This window comes from Neofelis nebulosa, chromosome 10 (genome assembly GCF_028018385.1).
Source record: "Neofelis nebulosa isolate mNeoNeb1 chromosome 10, mNeoNeb1.pri, whole genome shotgun sequence".
NCBI lineage: Eukaryota > Metazoa > Chordata > Mammalia > Carnivora > Felidae > Neofelis > Neofelis nebulosa.
Window position 1 is genome coordinate 46,552,139 of NC_080791.1, and position 19,099 is coordinate 46,571,237.

At 42.4% G+C, this 19,099-nt stretch overlaps 1 protein-coding gene and 1 pseudogene across 5 annotated transcripts in view; one reads left to right on the forward strand and one right to left on the reverse strand.

The window, feature by feature from the left end:
• Nucleotides 1–19,099, reverse strand: part of EED (embryonic ectoderm development) — a 194,701-nt gene that overhangs the window by 95,516 nt on the left and 80,086 nt on the right. The gene's annotated exons all lie outside the window — the stretch shown is intronic.
• Nucleotides 5,023–5,088, forward strand: LOC131488939 (U6 spliceosomal RNA; annotated as a pseudogene).

Sequence of the window (19,099 nt, forward strand, 5' to 3'; positions counted from 1 at the left end):
TAGCACCTAGCACAATAGTGGACCCTCAATACATGCTGGCATAGAATGAATAGATGAGGATTAAACAAATGATCTAGGTAACTTTTGAAGGAGAGGGAAGACAAATCAAGGAATCTCATTCCATGGAGTCATATAGAAGATGTTTCTAATAAACTTGAAATCTTTATTGTAACCAAAAGGCCATTTCCTGAGATTTGTTTGAAATATTCAGAGCACCAGACAGTGGAGTACAAAGTTATTTAAATCAACTCTGTGCCCCTGAGGGCCTTACGGTTTTGTTGGGAAGACAGGAAACACATACCACAGAGGCTAAACAACTACAGAAGGGATCATCCGCAGAGCTTTGGACAGTGGTACTTAGATTCTAAGAGTTCACGGTTTTCAGGGTTCCTGGAGAAGTCTGAGAGGGAGAGACCAGCTGAGCGACCTCTTGTGGTCTCAGTTCATCCATTCCAGCTTCTGGACACTTTCTGCATGCCAAGCTGACCAAAAAGTGCAGCAGCAGTGGCCCTCATCCACTGTCCTGTATACCCCCCTGGAGCCACAGGCAGGTAAAAAACAAACCACCCTCTGCTCTCCTGTCCTGTCCCAGATTCTTTAGTCAAGTCAGAGTTTTGCCCAATTCAGGCCAAGAATTGCTCTGTATCAGCCAACTCCCTGCAAGTCAGCTGACTAATGGTTTTCTATCTTCATCTGAAAACAGCCTAGAAAAGTCTTGAGTTTATGGAGAGTCCCTCTGAGTCACAGCTCAGAAAATCCTCTATATGTCATCCTATTTGATTTTATAAAAGCCGTCAGCTTTTAGAGCAGAGGAGCCGCCTCCCCGTTCTTAAACAAAGTGAATGCGGCTCTGGACCTGGGACAGGCAAGCTTGTCTTCTAGTTCCAGCTGCCTCACTTAGGGACAGTGGGTGTTTGACACGTCACTTCTTTCTGAGCCTTAATTGTCTCCTCTGTAAAGGAAGGGCTGTAACAAAACTACAAACACCTTCACTCCACCCCACCCCCACCCCCCACGACCACAGGGTTATTCTGAGAATTAAATGAGATCACTTATGTGACATCATTCTGCACTATACAAGTGTACCTTCTCTTTATTATCAGATTTCAGCTTTGATGACTCATTTCAGACACAGTTCTCGACATATGTGGCCTTCAATTAGCCCTACCATCAACGATTTCTCCTTCATTTCTTTCTCTTTTTTTTCTAGAGAAATTATAAAGCTGGTGCTATGCATACTCCTGATGGAGTCTCCTCTGGTACTTTACTTGACATCATTTGGGCTCCACTCTGCCTTCATAGTGGGACCTACCAGCTGTTACTCCCTCACTCAGACAGTAATTATTCCAGAAGTTTTCTCCCAGCCCACACTATTACCATGCAAACCTGCATATCTAAAATTGGCATGTTTAACAGTTGATCTAGTGTCATGTGGAAACCCAAATAACAATACACAATAAGAGTCAAGAGTCCTGTGTTCCAGAATCAGCATTGTTTTTGATCACCCAGGGAGCTCTGGGCTGTTCAGTTTGATAAACATCTATTCAGGTCAGGGGAGTATGGGGGATGTGGCCTGCTGTGCAGAAAGTCTAAGTTTTGTAGGTCACACAGAGATGTAAACCTCCACCAGGAACAATGTCCTCTACAGTGGCTCACATATACACAAAATAAGGGTACACAGAGGGGGGGATAATTTAATCAGTCTTTAAGGGTCATAGAGGCACCACTTCAGAGAGGAGGTGACATCTGAGCTGGCCTTTGGAGGAAGGTGAAGGTTTTGTAAGGCCAAGAAGGAGACGTGGAAGGAAGAACATTAAGATGTGAACAAAATCAAATGATGGAGAAATGAGAAGAGTTTGGTATGGTCAGAGCATGGGATGTATGGTAGGGAGGGCAAGAAATGAGGCTCAGAGAAGTTGGACTGAGGCTGTGTGGGACCTTGAGTGCCAGGCTTCAACATCTGGGCTGTATTCTCATCAGCCCTTCTTCAGCCAGGGTTCCACAAGAAAACTAAACCCTCTTGGGGTGCCTGGGTGGCTCAGTCGGTTGAGCAGCCGACTTTGGCTCAGGTTATGATCTCACGGTTCATGAGTTTGAGCCCCACATCGGGCTCTGTGCTGACAGCTCGGAGCCTGGAAAATGCTTTGGATTGTGTATCTCCCCTCTCTCTCTGCCCCTCCCCTGCTCACACTCTCTATCTCTCAAAACTGAATAAACATTAAAAAAATTAAAAAGAAAACTAAGCCCTCTTGACCTTAGGCATCCCCTGTACAAATGAATTTCTTCCCTTTGTACCTAGAACAATACCAGTTATGCACCATCCTGGGGAGATAACTGAGAAAACAGTGACTCAAATAATTTTCTGTAGGGCTTGATGGTCACGTGGAAGCCCAGTTGAGAAAGGCTGGTAGGCAATGGCAGGTCATCCAACATGTATAGAAAGCAAGTGACAACCTCACATGTCATAGAAACATGCCTCTGGTGACAATGAGAAGAATATTTAGAAAGAGTGCAGGTAGAATAAAATTCTACTGCAGTAATTCGGGGGGGTGGGGAGTGGTGACCAGGGCTCAGGATGATGACAGTAGAAATGGAGGAAAGGGATATCCAAGAGACATCTGGATGCAGAATGGATGGAGTAATTCAGGGCTGCCTTCCCTGGTTTCCCAGCTATGGCATGGAGTTGTTTGCAGTCTGGAGCCTTCCTGAAGAGTGAGAAGTTCATCAGCTACCACCCACCATGGGGGTGGTGTGTGCTGACACTAATCTGGACTTTATTGTGCTCTGGTGAACTCTGCACTGCCTGGTAGGCTCTGAGTTAGGACTTTTCTCTTCATACCCATCCCCCTCCTTGCCATGTCAGCCCAGTCCTCACAACTGACCTGCAGCCTAATTCCCTTACTCAGCCCTACATTTCCCTGCTGGGACAGAAGCCTTGCTCTAAACTCCAGACTGCTTGGCTGGGATCCTGACGCTCTGTTTTCCTCTTCCAACCCATTCTTCCAGGGGGCTGGGTCTGCTCCCTGTGCCCTGGTCCCCCATATCCTGCAGCAGTGTTAGTATGGCCAGCTCCAGTGCTGCTTGATCCCAGCTTCCTCCTCCTGTCAGACAGGCCCATGTTGCTGAGGTCCACCATGCCTCCCACTTAAACCCACCCGAGTTCAGATATCGCCAAACCTCGTCTGGGACCCGTGAACTCATTTGTAAGATACGGGGTTATACTAGGTGACTTTTAAGGTAGCTCCCTTCCAACACTAACATCCTGTGTTTCTAAGTAGGCCAACTGTAAAAGAAGTCTGCACTGGCACAGAACAATTGAGGCCGGGAGCAAGTGAGTCAGACTCAGCAAAACTGTCAAGCTAACTGTGAACCCAGGAGATTAGAGTGTAGCACACCACTGGGCAGACAGCAACTGAGACTCAAACCACAGATTAGCGTACCCAGACAGCTGTGTGGACAAGATGACTGATACCACACCTAGTTTATTAGTCACATTCATGTTCAAGGAATTAACAACGTCATTCTACATCCCCCCAAAAGACAACATTCATTTATGACCTAAAGCTATTTCCTTTGGTGATTATAACATTACCTTTTCTCATGGTTAGTACTGGTCATTTGGGATGAAATATTAGCCCATTAGTATTTTGCCCATTTCCTAGAAAGAACCATCTGGTAAGTATTCCCTGAGGGTCAAGCTTTACTCTCAAGACTTCCTAAGTTTTTCCAAGATGCTTCTCAGGGTGTGTGAAAGAAAAAACACAGATCTTTGAAGACCTAGGTTTGAATCCCACAGCTACTCCCTAGTCATGTGGTTCTGGAAAAGTGAATCTCTTTGAGCTTTGGAAATAGGATAATACCTGCCTTGCAAAATGGTAGCCCAGATTAGAAGTGCCTGGTATGCAGAAGCTTCTCAATAAAGGAGTTCTCCCTTACACCAACCCTGCTGCCTTCCATCTCTTCAGGTCTCTTTGCTCTCAGGATTGTTTCTCCTGGGCTTGCCTAGATTCTTCCTCTCTTTCCCACAGGAGCCTACAAGGTTTCTGCCAGTCCACACAAGTTCCTGCTCCAATTTCAGACCTATGGTATGCTGAGTGAGCACCAGTACTTCCTGGAGTAGGGGCTCCCTGCTTCCCCACCCCCGTTAGGGCTGAGCAATCACAGGCCAAGAAAAAAAATCTTGGTCAGAAGATGAGATCATAGCTGAAGTCTCTAAGAGCTCTATTGTCTCATCTCCAGGTCTAATACACTGAAGATGTGAATGTCAGTGCTATAATTTAGTATAGAGCCAGTCAGGAGATTCTGAGAGACTATGCCGAAGTGAGGACATGGGTAAAGTAGGATGTCTTGAAGCTGCTGAGCACAGGATTCAGCTGTGGGACACACATTTTAGGCTGCCTAGGGTCTAACATTCTTGGTTCCTCCTTCAAGGGATTCTAATATCAGGGACCAGTACAGACATGGGCTGTAAGAGCCTTTGAGATCGTGTAGATCTACTTTCTTTTACACAAATGGAGAAACTGAGGCTAGAGGAAGAAAATTACTTTCCACATACAGAGAAAGGGCCAGAGTGGCACTTGAACCCAGGTCTCCAGATTCTGTGTCCATAACTATGTCTGTTATCCCATTATCCTATGGGGGAAAAAACCCAGTAAATTCTTAAAATTCAACACATTGTGGATACTTAATAAATTGGATGGTTGAATAACATGTGGAGAGAATGTTTGCTAACAGGATTTTAAAGAAGAGAGCATTCACTGATTGACCAAATATTTGTTGAGTGCCAGAAGGTAAGGACTGTGAAGGATATTGAATGTCATGCTTAGGAGTGTGATTTCTACTTTGTAGGCAACTTGAAGCCATCACAGAGTTCAGAAGAGAGGATTGACATGATCAGGTTTGGAGGATCATTCTGGTAGCAGAGGGGAGGATGGACTGGAAGGCGTCAAGAAGGTGCATGAGGAAATAGGAAGCTTAGAGCAGTCCTGGATGCTTGATGGATGTCCAAAGAAGGGTAGTGGCAAGAGAAGATTAACATGGCCCCTGCACAAGGGTGACACAGGAATTTGTGAAGCATTCCATAATTAAAAAAAAAAAAAAGAAGCGTAATGGCCGTAGAACAGACAGGAAGCAGGAGAGCCAAAGGCCATTTCCTAAATACAGTGAATGGGGCCTGCGGTCAGTGGGATGACAGGTGAGGCCAGGTGGGGCAGAACGCGGGGCCTGAGGCAAGCCAAAGTACTGCTTCTCAAGACCCTAGACCTCTGCCCAGGCTTCCAGGCTACTCAAGCAGGCTCCACTCATGGCGGGGCAATGTTTGATGGGCACAGCACTGGGCAGGCTGCAGGCTGCAGGCTGCTAACAGTCATTAATGGCCACTGGGATTCTGATGGTGATAAACTGCAGGCATCTGTTTCTTCAACAAAGTGCAGCAAAAATGGTTGGCTGTGGCATACAGATAAGAAGTTCTGTTAGAAGTGTTATTTCCCCAGAGGCTCCCAGTTAAGGGTAACATTTTTTACAGAAAATCTTCTGGTTTCTACACCTTGGCTGGACAATTTCAATTTACTGGTACAGGTAAGTGTCATCCACTACAGCTACAGAGGTTATTTTAACAGTTAATAGCAGTGTCAGGCAGCCTGACTCCAGACTAGTCCTCACTAGCTATATAAGCTGGAGCAAGTTACTAGATCTCTCAGTTTCCTCGAGCATATAATGAGGATCACAGTAGTACCTTTGTGAGGGTTGTTGTCCTCATGACATGAGATAATGCACTTGAAATGCTCAGTACGATGCTTGCCACAGAACAAGCGCTCAGAGTCAGCTATAGTTAATTTTAATAGCTCTACTGAATTATTTTGTAGCATGGTATATATATTTACAAAGACCACTTTTGTAAGTATAAATAAAATTTGTGTTCAACATTTTTAAAAACTTCTTGTTGGGATTTTGTTTTTAACTAAATTTCAAAGATTCATGGATGAGGAGTGGGACAGAACACTGGATACATTCTATATGTAGATTTTACGAATGTGCAATAAAAGCATTTTTTTTTTTTGCTTCCCCCAAATTTTGTGTTCAAAAAATGATTCTGCTATTGATTTTCTGGGTGGCTTTGAGTAAGTCCATTTAACCTTTAAACTTTTTTTACTTCTTTGGCAAAATAAGTGGGCATAGTTTACATGGTTTGAAAAGGCCCTACCAATTCTAAAATAAGTACCTGGAATTATTTTTTCTTTTGCATAGCAACAACAGCAAGTCAAACCCCTGTTTCTAACGAAGGCCTAGAACCCTTCAGAATTATCAGGAATTATTGCCAAGAATCTAACTACCATCTTTACTATGAAATGTACGCTTATTTATCCAGTAGTTTGACAAAGTATAGCTGATCTGGAACATTGGGAAGGTTATTCACAATGTCGTAGCTGACAAGCAGAAAACTGGACACAGAACTTGAGTTTTCTTGTGCTTACTCATCTTTGGGGGAAAGTGACCTTTTTTTTTTTTTAATTCTCTCATTTGTTCATTTTTAGTTTCAAAGTTTCTCTGTGAGTGATTTTTGGTGATAAGCTCATCAATTTGGCAAAGTGCAGGGAATAGGTGGGTAAAGATCATCTTTGGGAGCACACCTTCCAGGTCTAGCCCCAACTGTCCCTGCAGTCCTCTCCCATTCCTTTGTTTTAACACATTTTTTAAAAATTTAATTTAATTTTTATTTTTTAAAATTTATATCCAAATTAGTTAGCATATAGTGCAACAATGATTTCAGGAGTAGTTTCCTTAGTTCCCCTTACCCACTTAGCCCATCCCCCCTCTCACAACCCCTCCTGTAACCCTGTTTGTTCTCCATATTTATGAGTCTCTTCTGTTTTGTCCCCCTCCCTGTTTTTATATTATTTTTGTTTCCCTTCCCTTATGTTCATCTGTTTTGCCTCTTAAAGTCCTCATATGATGGGGCACCTGGGTGGCTCAGTCGGTTAAGCGTCCGACTTCAGCTCAGGTCACGATCTCGCGGTCCATGAGTTCAAGCCCCGCGTCGGGCTCTGGGCTGATGGCTCAGAGCCTGGAGCCTGCTTCAGATTCTGTGTCTCCCTCTCTCTCTGCCCCTCCCCCGTTCATGCTCTGTCTCTGTCTCAAAAATAAATAATCGTTAAAAAAAATTTTTTTTAATAAAAAAAAGTCCTCATATGAGGGAAGTCATATGATTTTTGTCTTTCTCTGACTGACTAATTTTGTTTAGCATAATACCGTCCAGTTCCATCTACGTAGTTGCAAATGGCAAGATTTCATTCTTTTCAATTGTCGAGTAATACTCCACTGTGTGTGTGTGTATATATATATATATATATATATATATATATATATATATACCACATCTTCTTTATTCATTCATCCATCGATGGACATTTGGGCTCTTTCCATACTTTGGCTATTGTTGATAGTGCTGCTATAAACATGGGGGTGCATGTGTCCCTTCAAAACAGCACACCTCTATCCCATGGATAAATGCTTAGTAGTGAAGTTCTGTTTTTAGTTTTTTGAGGAACCTCCATACTGTTTTCCAGAGTGGCTGCATCAGCTTGCATTCCCATGTTTTCACACATTCTGATACAACCAGACTGACCTCGGCTGTTTCCTCAGATCCTGTGTGATCACTGCTTCATATTTTACTAATGCTGCTCTCAACCTGGAAACCTTTCTTTCCTTTTCTCTAAATTCTAGGGGCGCCTGGGTGGTGCAGTCGGTTAAGCGTCCGACTTCAGCCAGGTCACGATCTCGCGGTCCGTGGGTTCGAGCCCCGCGTCGGGCTCTGGGCTGATGGCTCGGAGCCTGGAGCCTGTTTCCGATTCTGTGTCTCCCTCTCTCTCTGCCCCTCCCCCGTTCATGCTCTGTCTCTCTCTGTCCCAAAAATAAATAAAAATAAATAAATAAATAAATTCTTCCTCCACTCTCACTGCCAACATTTATATGTTCAAATCCTCCCCATCCTTCAAGGCTTAGTAATGTTATGTCTCTACAAAGTCTGGGTAATCTTTCTCCAAGGATGCATTGAATATCTCCATCAACTGAGCTCCCAGAACTGAGATATGAGCTTCTGATGCGCACCTCTCAGATGCTCCTGGCACCCACAATAGCACAGTGGTTGTGCACAGGATCTGCAGTCCTACCACTTGAGTTCAAATCCCTACTGGCGCCTTAGCTGTGTGTGATCTTGGGCAATTTATAAGCCTCTCCATGTCTCAGTTTCCTCATCTGTAAAATGGAGCTAATGGGAGCACCTACTTCATAAGGGTTTTGTTAGGTTTAAATGAGCCAGTACATTCCTAGCAGCACTATTGCTGGGTCATAGGGTAGATGCATAGGGGTACTTGTACCCCAATGTTTATAGCAGCATTTCAACAATAGCCAAATTATAGAAAGAACCTAAATGTCCATCAATTGATGAATGGATAAAGAAGATGTGGTTTATATATACAATGGAATACTACTTGGCAATGAGAAAGAATGAAATCTGGCCATTTGTAGTAACATGGATGGAACTGGAGGGTATTATGCTAAGTAAAATAAGTCAGTCAGAGAAAGACACATACCATATATTTTGACTCATATGTGGATCCTGAGAAACTTAACAGAAGACCATGGGGGAGAGGAAGGTGGGGGAAAAACATTACAGAGAGGGAGGAGGCAAACTATAAGAGACTCTTAAACACTGAGAACAAACTGAGGATTGATGGGGGTGGGGGTAGGGGACAGGGGAAAGTGGGTGATGGGCATTGAGGAGGGCACCTGTTGGGATGAGCACTGGGTATTGTTTGGAAACCAATTTGACAACAAATTATATTTAATATAAAAATAATAAATGAGCCAGTACATGTAAAGCATTTAGAATAGTGCCTTGCCCACAGTCAGTGTTTAATAAATGCTAGCTATTGTTACTTTCTCCTTCTACCTTATTTTATAGGTATAACATCACTAATGTTGCTTCCTTGACTCTCAACTCCTTGAGAGCAGGAGGATTTGTGTCTGTTAATTTTTTGTAGCTCTTTTTATGCCTAGAACTTAGCACACAAAGCTAGTTATCTGACAGATTTTAGAAAACTTAGGCCTAAGTCTTTCCTACCGTTTTATCCCTAATATTCACAAGGTGACTTTCACCATGGAATAAGCAATTCCATGAATTAAAGAAGTTTGTTGTAATTAAATGTCAAATTGGACATTAGACTAAATAAACAGTCTGTAGTCAGTTGCATGCTAATACATGTGGAAGGCCAAGGCCTTTTAAAGAATATTACATGTGGTCTGCAACTATTTGACCCAGGGCCCCCAGCTCCTGGCCCTGGTCCCATTCCACTGCACTAAGCAGCCAGATTCGATTACCTTTGCTTCCCATGGCCGTGGGTCAGCCTGGCCCCAGCTGGCCATGCACAGCAATGACCAAGGCCACCACAGAGTGCAGTTCACTTTGCAGGAAGCAGCCTCACCCATGATCCATAGACAGATTAGTGAACAAATATGTACTAAAGGAAAACATCATGTATTACTCGTGTGGGACAAAGTTCAGTTGTAGTCAAGACTACAGGTCCAATTCAGATCTGTTTTTGAGATATTTTCCACATCTTTTCCAGATATTTTTCACATTTTTGCAGAGACACTTCTTGGTCTGTGATCATGGATTGGTGCCAAACAGCAGTTTACCCAACACTGTGATTCATTTATTTGTTTACTATACACTGTTTGACTTTTCTCATATTTGCCTTTGGCTGAGGACACTCAGCATGTGCTTTACATGTCTAATCAGTCAGGCTTTTTAGTATTTTTGGATCCTAATAAAAAATTGGTTCTATAATCTGGGAATATAGCCAAAGGTAACAAAAACACTAATGTGAAAAGATACCTACACCCCCATGTTCATGGAGGCATTATTTACAATAGCCAAGACATGGAAACAACCTAAATGTCCATCAGTGGATGGATGGGTAAAGAAGTTGTGGTATCTATATACAATGCAATATTACTCAGCTGTAAAAAAATCCAGGAGATTCTACCATTTGCGACAACATGGATAGACTTTGAAGGCACTATGCTAAGTGAAATAAGTCAGACAGAGAAAGACAACTATTACACGATCTCACTTATATGTGGAATTGAGAAAAAAATGCAAAAAAAACCCCATAAAATAATAAAAGAAGATCAGATTTGTTAGCAGACGTGGGGATTGGTAGGGAGAATTAGAGGAAAGTGGTCAAAGGGTACAGACTTCCAGCTATAAGATAAAGAAGTACTAGGGATGTAATGCATCACATGGTGACTATAGCTAACACTGTCAGATCACCCACAGGAAAGCTGTTCAGGGTATAAATCCTAAGAGTTCTCGTCATGAGAAGATAACTTGTTCCCCTTTATTCTTTTCTTCATACTGTATCTATATGAGAAGTCAGATGATAGCTTAGCTTACTGTGGTCATCATTTCACAATATATGTAAATCAAACCATCATGCTGTGCACCCTAAACTTATACAATGATGTACGGCAATTATTTCTCAGTAAAACTAGAAAAAAATTCAGACCAAAGGCTAGGATTTTTCTAATAATAAGCCAGGGACCACTCATTTTCTTTTTAGCGAGTATTAACTTCAATTGAGTCCTTCTCTTCTGTGAAATTGCACATTAGTGCTAAAACATAATTCGGGTCAAGTATAATATCAGCTGCTGGTGTGTCATTAATAGTTCCAAGTTCATGAATAAGAGCCATACAAAGTAGCACAGGCCCAAAGAAATGGGCCTGGAGAAATGAGGCCAGACAGGGCCCAAAGAAATCAAGATATAAAATGCTGCCTTCTCTCTGTTGTCAGGAGCAGCATTGCCTTCCTCACAACTAACCTTAGCTCAGAGGGGGTACTGAAAGTCTCAAAAGTTGGTTCTCCACCCTGCCTCTTATGTTTGCTGTTCTTAACTCTAGAATGGCATTCCACTGGCAGAAGTTTGTTCTAGAGACTTCAGTCCATTCCTTTACTAATTCATTCATCCATGCAATGTTTATTAGTGCCACTATGTGTAGGATCTGGGGAAAGAAAAGTGAGTAGGACAGAGCTTTTTGTCCAGTATGAAGGCAAAAATAAGGATATGGTTGAAACTCTGTATGTTTGAGAAGTGTTATGATAGAGCTTTATGAATGGGGCTGCGGGAGAAGTAGGAGGTAACCCCAGAGACAGGGATTTCATAGAAAACCATGAGTGAAGGAATGATGAGGTCACATACCTCACAGAGGACAGGTAAAGTGAGGAAAGACAATGTTGAGTACAGATACCTCTGACAGGTGAATGCTTTAGGCTGGCTGGTGCTTACGAACAAGTAAAATGTGCAGCAGCCTTTCAGGTTCACAAGGTCACACCATCCAAAAGCTGGGCAGAATTTATCCCATAAGCTAAGAGTTGATAGGGAAGTGAGTGAGAATAGACAGACTGGGACCTGGGCCCCTGAGGGGGGTGCGTGAAGAGGGCTCTTGGTTTGGAGGAACAACTTAGGGCACTGGGTCCAGAGTTGGAGGTGTCCTGAGACTGGCCCTGAAAAAGGCGGTCAGAAAATGCCAAACAAACTTTGCCTATTTGGTAATTTGGGGGAAAGTGGACACTGGCTTAGTCGTGTGCAGTGAGGTCCCAGATGGAAGCCATAAGTTAAATCTGGATTAATGTGGTTTATTTGATTAAAATAGGCAAAGCATGTGTTTGGCTTCAGGGCTAGAAGACTTGTTGAAGTCTCCAGTTCTAATCATTCCTGTCCCTGCACTGTAACCCCAAGTAGCACATGCTCTTCCTTCTACTCAGAGTACCTCTGCACCCTCTTCTTTTTTGCCCTTCAAGGCTTAAACAAGTGTCCTCTACTTCCCTGATGGCTGTTGAGTATGCCTGCTTCACGCTCCCATAGAAATCAGTACATCTCTCTCACTGGGTTAGCCACACACCACACTGGATTGTCCCTGTCTGTTGACTTTCCTGTCTGCCTCTGCCAGGCTATGAGCTTTCTGAGGGCAGAGACTACCTTCCATCTCTATCCCCAGGACATAGCCAGACTAGAACAGTAGCTGCTGATGTATTTCTGTGGTTCTGTGGATGGACACATGGATGGATGAACTGAGCAAGTGGATGGATGATTTGCCCAAATCAGTATGAACTTGCATTCTCTTTAGGAATACAGACCTCAGGGAGTAAATGCTCAGAAAAATGTTGAACATGTTTTAATGCTGTGGTGAACCATAGATAAAAAGCAGATGCCTTGGTCCAAATCAAACATAGTTGCAATGTGGTATGCTTTATTTTCCTGTTCACATGAGCACTGTAATTTTAGGTCAAGGTTTGCCTTAGTAGGCAGGTTTCAAAGATGTGGAAGGAGGAGCCATCTAATCGAAAAAGCTCAAACCAGGAGCCAAGAGGTCTAGCCTCTCTTCCTGAGACCCTACCAACTTCCTGATTAGGTAACCCAGATGAGCTTCTTATCTTCATATGCTTCCAGTCTCCCAGCCTCCAGTATTTCCCCTTTGCACACCATCCTTCACCCAGTTATCTTTCCTAAAAACAAATTAATCATCTCATTTTTGCTTTAAAACCCCCTTTGTCCCCAGAGCAAAGTCCTACCCCTGTAGCAGGCAAACAAGATCTTTTTAGTATCTCTCAGGACTGATGGTCCTTTATCATGTCCCTTTTATTCAGTTACTCCCTGGTTCTCATTCTTCCAACCAAGCTCTTTTGTGCCTATGTTTTTCCCACACACTGTCCCCAAGGTCAGCAATGACTTTCTCCAACTCATTTCACCTGATGAACTCTTTCTCGTTCATATTTTAAGACTCAGCCAATGGAGCCCAATGGTTGGTTCCTCAGCAAGGCCTCTTCTAACTCCTTCTGAAAATGTGAGCACCTCCTCCACTCTGCTCTGACAACATTTTCTATTGTTTACCTTGGATGGCTTATAAGTCTAATAGAAAGTGTTTGCTTACTTGTCCATCTCAGGGGCAAAATTCTGAGTTCTTATAGGTTGAGGCCATTGTTCTTATAGCTCCCTCCCCCCCCCCATTTAGTCACTAGCACTTAGGAAGTTTCACAATATACACTGGTTGAAAAAAATCAAACTAGTTACATTGAATTTTACATGTACTGTCTTTCTAACTGTGGCTGTTTTCACCTCTCATCCATTTCCCCATGAAACTTGATAATAAAGATTGGTTTGTTGAGCACTGATCAGGCAGCAGGCACTTTTCTATACCCTTTATACATGACAACTTCATTTAATCCTTATCTCAGCACTGCAGAGCAGGCATTACTATTCATCTTACTCTACAGATAAAGAAACTGAGGCTCAAAGAGGTTAAATATCTTTCCCAAGTCTTCAAGAGAAGACTCTCCAGCTTCAAAGCCTATGGCCTTTCCATAGCATCATCTGCTTTCTCAAAGGTCTGCACCTGGTAGGTTCTGACTTAGTGGTTTAATTGCTCTGAATTACATTGAACAGGACTGAAAGAGGCTCACTCTGACTTCCAGCTGGGGATTGGCCATCTCCACAGCCCATCCATGAAACCCTAGACAGCCACATCTAAATGCTGGCGTGTGTGAAGACAAAGCCCAGATCCTTTTCCTGGCAGGAAGCTATGTCTTCTAGCACATGGAACCCCACTGCATTTCCTGGGATCAGACGGAGTCCTCAGCACAGAGGCCCACTCATAGTTCATGGGTTTGTCCCCAGCGTCCAGTCCAGAAACTGTCTTCTCCCTGGCTCCCTGGAGAATGAGAAATTATTGGCTTCTGGAATGTTTTTCTGGTCACTGAGCCCTCAAGGTGAAAGGTCTCTTGGATGGAAAACAACAGGCCAAGTTTACCCAACCCAGCAAGGCGTCAGGCAGCCCCAAGGCACATTCCATCAGGTCCCACAGAACAGCTGGGGCTTCTTCTCTTCAGCTTGATACCTGCCCTCAAAGAATGGAGGTCTTCCTGCCCCACTGCACAGCTGACATAAAGCAGAAATCTCACTGCAGAGCTCCCTTCAGGCTGGAGACTATGCAGACCCTCAGAAATATTCTCCTTTCCTTCTGCTTTTTACTGTTGCTCTAAGACTTCAGCTTATGAGGGGAAGAGAGTCTCACAAAATGATATGTGCTCCTGTCCTAAAAATGTCCCATAGCAATAATGTCAGAAGGGGGAGGAATATTTATATATTTACATGCTCACAGTATATAAAATGGATATTACATGCCAGCCATTTTACATACATCATCTCATTTAACCATCACTATAATTATTTTTCCCATTTTAAAGATGTGCAAACTGAAAATGACTCAAAGCTAACTGCAGGCTATTTCCTTTCACTGATAGAAGGGATATTGTAAAACCCTGGACCCTGCACCTGAGAATCAGTGACTAGAGCTCAGTATGAGCGTGATGTGTTACGTAGCTACACAGGTAGTGTCCTTGCATTAGTCACATCTGCTCATTGTCTGAGACTCTGTTATATCTTGCCCTGTGTGTCCCTGCTGGAATCAGGAATTCTATCTGACCCCCAAACTCAGCTGTCTAGTACTAAGAAAAGGAAGCAGTTTGAGTTTTACAAGAAGAGCCTTAAACTAGGAGTTTGAGTACATTTGCTTGTGTCCCAGCTCTATTATTTAACGTATGTGAGATCTTGCCTTGGTTTTGTCATCTGTGAAGTGGGAAGAATAATGATTGATTTTCTGTTTTGGGTTTGTGATGATTAAATGAGACATTGCATATGGGGTATGGGAAAACCCACAGAGACCTGGCCTATTCCTAAATGAATCACGTTCTTGTCCACTGTCCCTTCTATGGAGCTCCATCATGATTGAACAGCATTCTATTCTTTATTTTTTTTATCTTTCATTTTTTTAATTTTTTTTAACATTTATTTATTTTTGAGACAGAGAGAGAGAGAGAGCATGAACAGGGGAGGGTCAGAGGAAGAGGGAGACACAGAATCCGAAACAGGCTCCAGGCTCTGAGCTGTCAGCACAGAGCCTGACACGGGGCTCGAACCCACAGACCGTGAGATCATGACCTGAGTCGAAGCCGGACGCTTAACCGACTGAGCCACCCAGGCGCCCCGCATTCTATTCTTTAGAATAATTTTCCTTCTATCCCCCTCCCCCATAGGCTAAATGAAGACCAGTGTGGTATAGAGGAAGAAGCACAGACTATGAATTGGATTACTTGGGTGTGAGTACTGATTTTATCAATTATTGGCTGTGAGATAATTGAGTCACTGAGCATCAATTGCCTCATCTGTTGAGTGAGGAAAATAGTAGTAGTTATATTCTAGGGTTACCATGAAGAATACATGAGTGCACCAACACTTTATAAATTCTAATGTGCTATACAAATGCAAGTTATTCATCCCACAAAGTTTTCTGACCATCTGCTATGGGCCAGGCATATGCCAGGTTATGAAGATCCAAGGACAATAAGACACAGTATCCATTAAACTTCATCTGAGGAGGAGACAGAAGCATACACAGGTAATTGCAGGTAATTACAACGCAGTGTGGTAAGTACTATAGGGAAGGAGTAAAATGCTTGAGGCACAGAATAGGGGCACTGTATTAGTAACCTATTGCTGTAAAACAAATTACCCCAATATTTAGTAGCTTAAAACAACAAGTTATTATTAGTTGACATATATTCTAGGAGTCAGGAACCTGGGAATGGCTTAGCTGAGGTCAAGCTGTTGACCAAGGCTATAGACTCTGAAGACTCTCTAGAGCTGCAGAATCCACTTCCAAGCTCACTCCTGCAGCTGTTGGTAAGAGGCTTCAGTTCTTTGTCATGTGAACCTCCCCACAGGTCTGCTCAAGACTTGACTTTCTCCAAGGGAAGTCATCCAAGAGAAAGCATGTGTGAGAGAGCACCAAAAATTACAACCTAATCTTAGAAGTGCTGGGTTATCATTTCTGCCATTTCTGTTCATCATAAAGACCAACCATGGTACAATTCAGAAGGGGAATACACAAGGGTGTAACTAGCAGGGGGTGGGGATCTTTGGGAGCCATTTTGGATTCTTGCTCCCACAGGTACTAAACACATTGGGAGAGAGGAGCCAGGAAAATTGTCTGGATCTTAAGCTCAGGTGTATTTTTACTGCTTCTTGTCATTTCTGCTGGATGCTGGACTGGTAAGAGAAAACATTCTTTTCTATCCAGATTATTCTGCTATTAAGTGGAAATGATATTGTAGAAAATGTAGAGTAAACACAGAGCTATCAAGAAGTGGTAATGACTCAACAAAATAAAAACCTTCTGCATAGCAAAGGAAACAATCAACAAAAACTAAAAGGTAACCTGCTAAATGGAAGAAGATATTTGCAAATGATGTATCCAATAAAGGGTCAGTATCCAAAATACATAAAGAATAGATTCAAGTCAACACTTAAAAAAAATAAATAATCCAATTAAAAAATGAGTAGAAGACATGAACAGACATTTCTCCAAAGAAGACATCCAGATGGTCAACAGAATCAGGAAAAGATGCTTAACATCACTTGTCATCAGGGAAATACAAATCAAAACTGCAATGAGCGATCACCTCACACATGTCACAATGGCTAAAATTAACAACACAAGAAACAACAGGTTGGTGAGGATATGGAGAAAAAGGAACCCTTATGTACTGTAGGTGGGAATGCAAACTGGTATAGCCACTTTGGAAGACAGTACAGAGCTCCTCAAAAAGTTAAAAATAGAACTACTTTACAATTCAGTAATTGTGCTACTGGGTATTTACCCAAAAAATGCAAACACATTAATTCAAAGGGATATGTATGCCATTATGTTTATTGCAGCATTATTTGTAATAGCCCAACTGTGGGAGCAGCCTAACTGTCCACTAATAGATGAATGGATAAAGAAGAAGTGGTATATGTATATGTGTGTGTATATATGTAATATTATTCAGCCACAAAAAGATGGAAATCTTGCCATTTGAAACAACATGGATGGAGCTAGAGAGCATAATGCTAAGCAAAATAAGTCAGAGAAAGACAAATACCATATGATTTCACTCATGTAGAATTTAAGAAACAACAAATGAGCAAAGGGGAAAAAAAAAAAGAGAGAGGAAGAGAGAGAGAGGAAGACAAACCAAGAAACAAACTCCTAACATAGAACATAAACTGATGGTTACCAGAGGGGAGTTAGGTGTGGGGATGGATGAAATAGGTGATGGGGATTAAAGAGTACAATTATCGCGATGAGCAGTAAGTAAAGAATTGTTGAATCACTGTATTATACACCTGAAACTTATATAACATTGTACATTAATTATACTGGAATTAAAATAAAAAGCTTAATAATAAAAAAAGGAAGTGATAATGACTTTGCTGGTGTCTAGCTCGGTCTTCAGGGCAACTGTACCCTGGTGAGATCAGTTCTCCAAAGGCCCTACTATGGCCCTTAAAGTTCATAGCCTTCCTAGAGCTGACCAATAATAACTAGCACCCTTCCCTATTACAGTGCATCTCACATGGTACCACAATTGTGATTTTACGTGTCCCATATCCCTTTAAACTGCCTTGAGCAGGCAGGAAAAATGTCTGTCTGGTACATAGCTTGTCCATACATAGCTTGTCCCACATCTGGTATGGTGCCTGGCACTGTGCCTGTTTGATAAAAGAATTAATGGAAACTGAATGAATATAAGATACACTGTAAATATCATAAGGTCCATGCAGGTAAGTAATTATCACAACATTTAAGAAGTTATGCTATGTGTTTCCTGAGTATCAGGTTCTATGTTACATGCTTTACATATATTATTTCATTTAATACTCATCACAATCCTATGCTAGGTATTATCATCCCCATTACACATATGAGGAAACTAAGGTGACACGATTAGAAAATGACAGTGTGGATTTGACCCCAGGTCTGTCAGACTCTGAAGCCTGTGCAACTAATCATATTTGGTAGCAGATCTTCTCAAACATACAAACAAAAAATTGCAGATCTCAAGGGTTTTGGTAATTAACAAACCAGATAAAAGAAAATTAAATAGTCTTTAAGGAACAATGTGATGAATATCTGAAAACCAAGTCTCTCTCTCTGTCTCTCTGTCTCTCTGTCTCTCTCTCTCTCTCATACACACACATACACACACACACACACACACACACACACACACACACACACACACCCTTTATTTTTTCAGGAAAGCCCAGCTTAAGTCTCACCTCTTCCAGGAAACCTTCTTTGACTCATAGTGATGCCTGTCTCCCTTAACTCCCACAGCACTTGTGACAGAGCCATTCAGTTGATACTAACCATATGTAGTCTTGATTTGCAGTATCTTTTTTGAAAGTTATTTATTTATTTATTTATTTATTTATTTATTTATTTATTTATTTAGAGAAGGAGAGAGAGAACAGGTAGGGTGGGGGCAGAGAGGAGAGACAGAATCCCATGCAGGCTCCACACCATCAGAGCAGAGCCCAATGTGCGGCTTAAACTCATGAGATCATGACTTGCGATGACTTGACATGACATGATCTGTGGGATCATGACTTGAGCTGAGATCAAGAGTTGGATGCTTAACTGACTGAGCCACCCAGGTACCCCTGCAGTATATCCTTTTTACAATTCAGATCCATGGCTTCCTTCCTTATACAGTGAGGGAGATGGACTACTTTTGAATGTTCTCTGGCTTGCACACTGTAAGAGGTATTTCCTGACTCCCATTGGCACAATCACCTCCTTGCGGGGAGCACATGGTTGCATGTGGCAGGCCCTCACTGATGGCAGAGCTTTTACCTGATTGTGTTGGAAAAGCCTGTTTTCAACCACCTCCTGACTACCCTGTAAGTTCCTGGGGACTCCTTATAATGTCCCAGCACCCAGCACAGGGCCTGGAACAGAGTGGGCTCTTTATAAGTGTTTCCTGGATAAATACATGAGTGAGTGAATAAATGAAGTGGCGGTAATGACAGCAGCATTAATGAAACCCTCTAATATCATTGGCATTATTAAATCAACAGTAGTAATTTCTTTTACTTGTTTGATGATTTGACCTTCCCCAGGCAGCATCTTCTTAAGACCTTGTCATCCCAGGGCTTT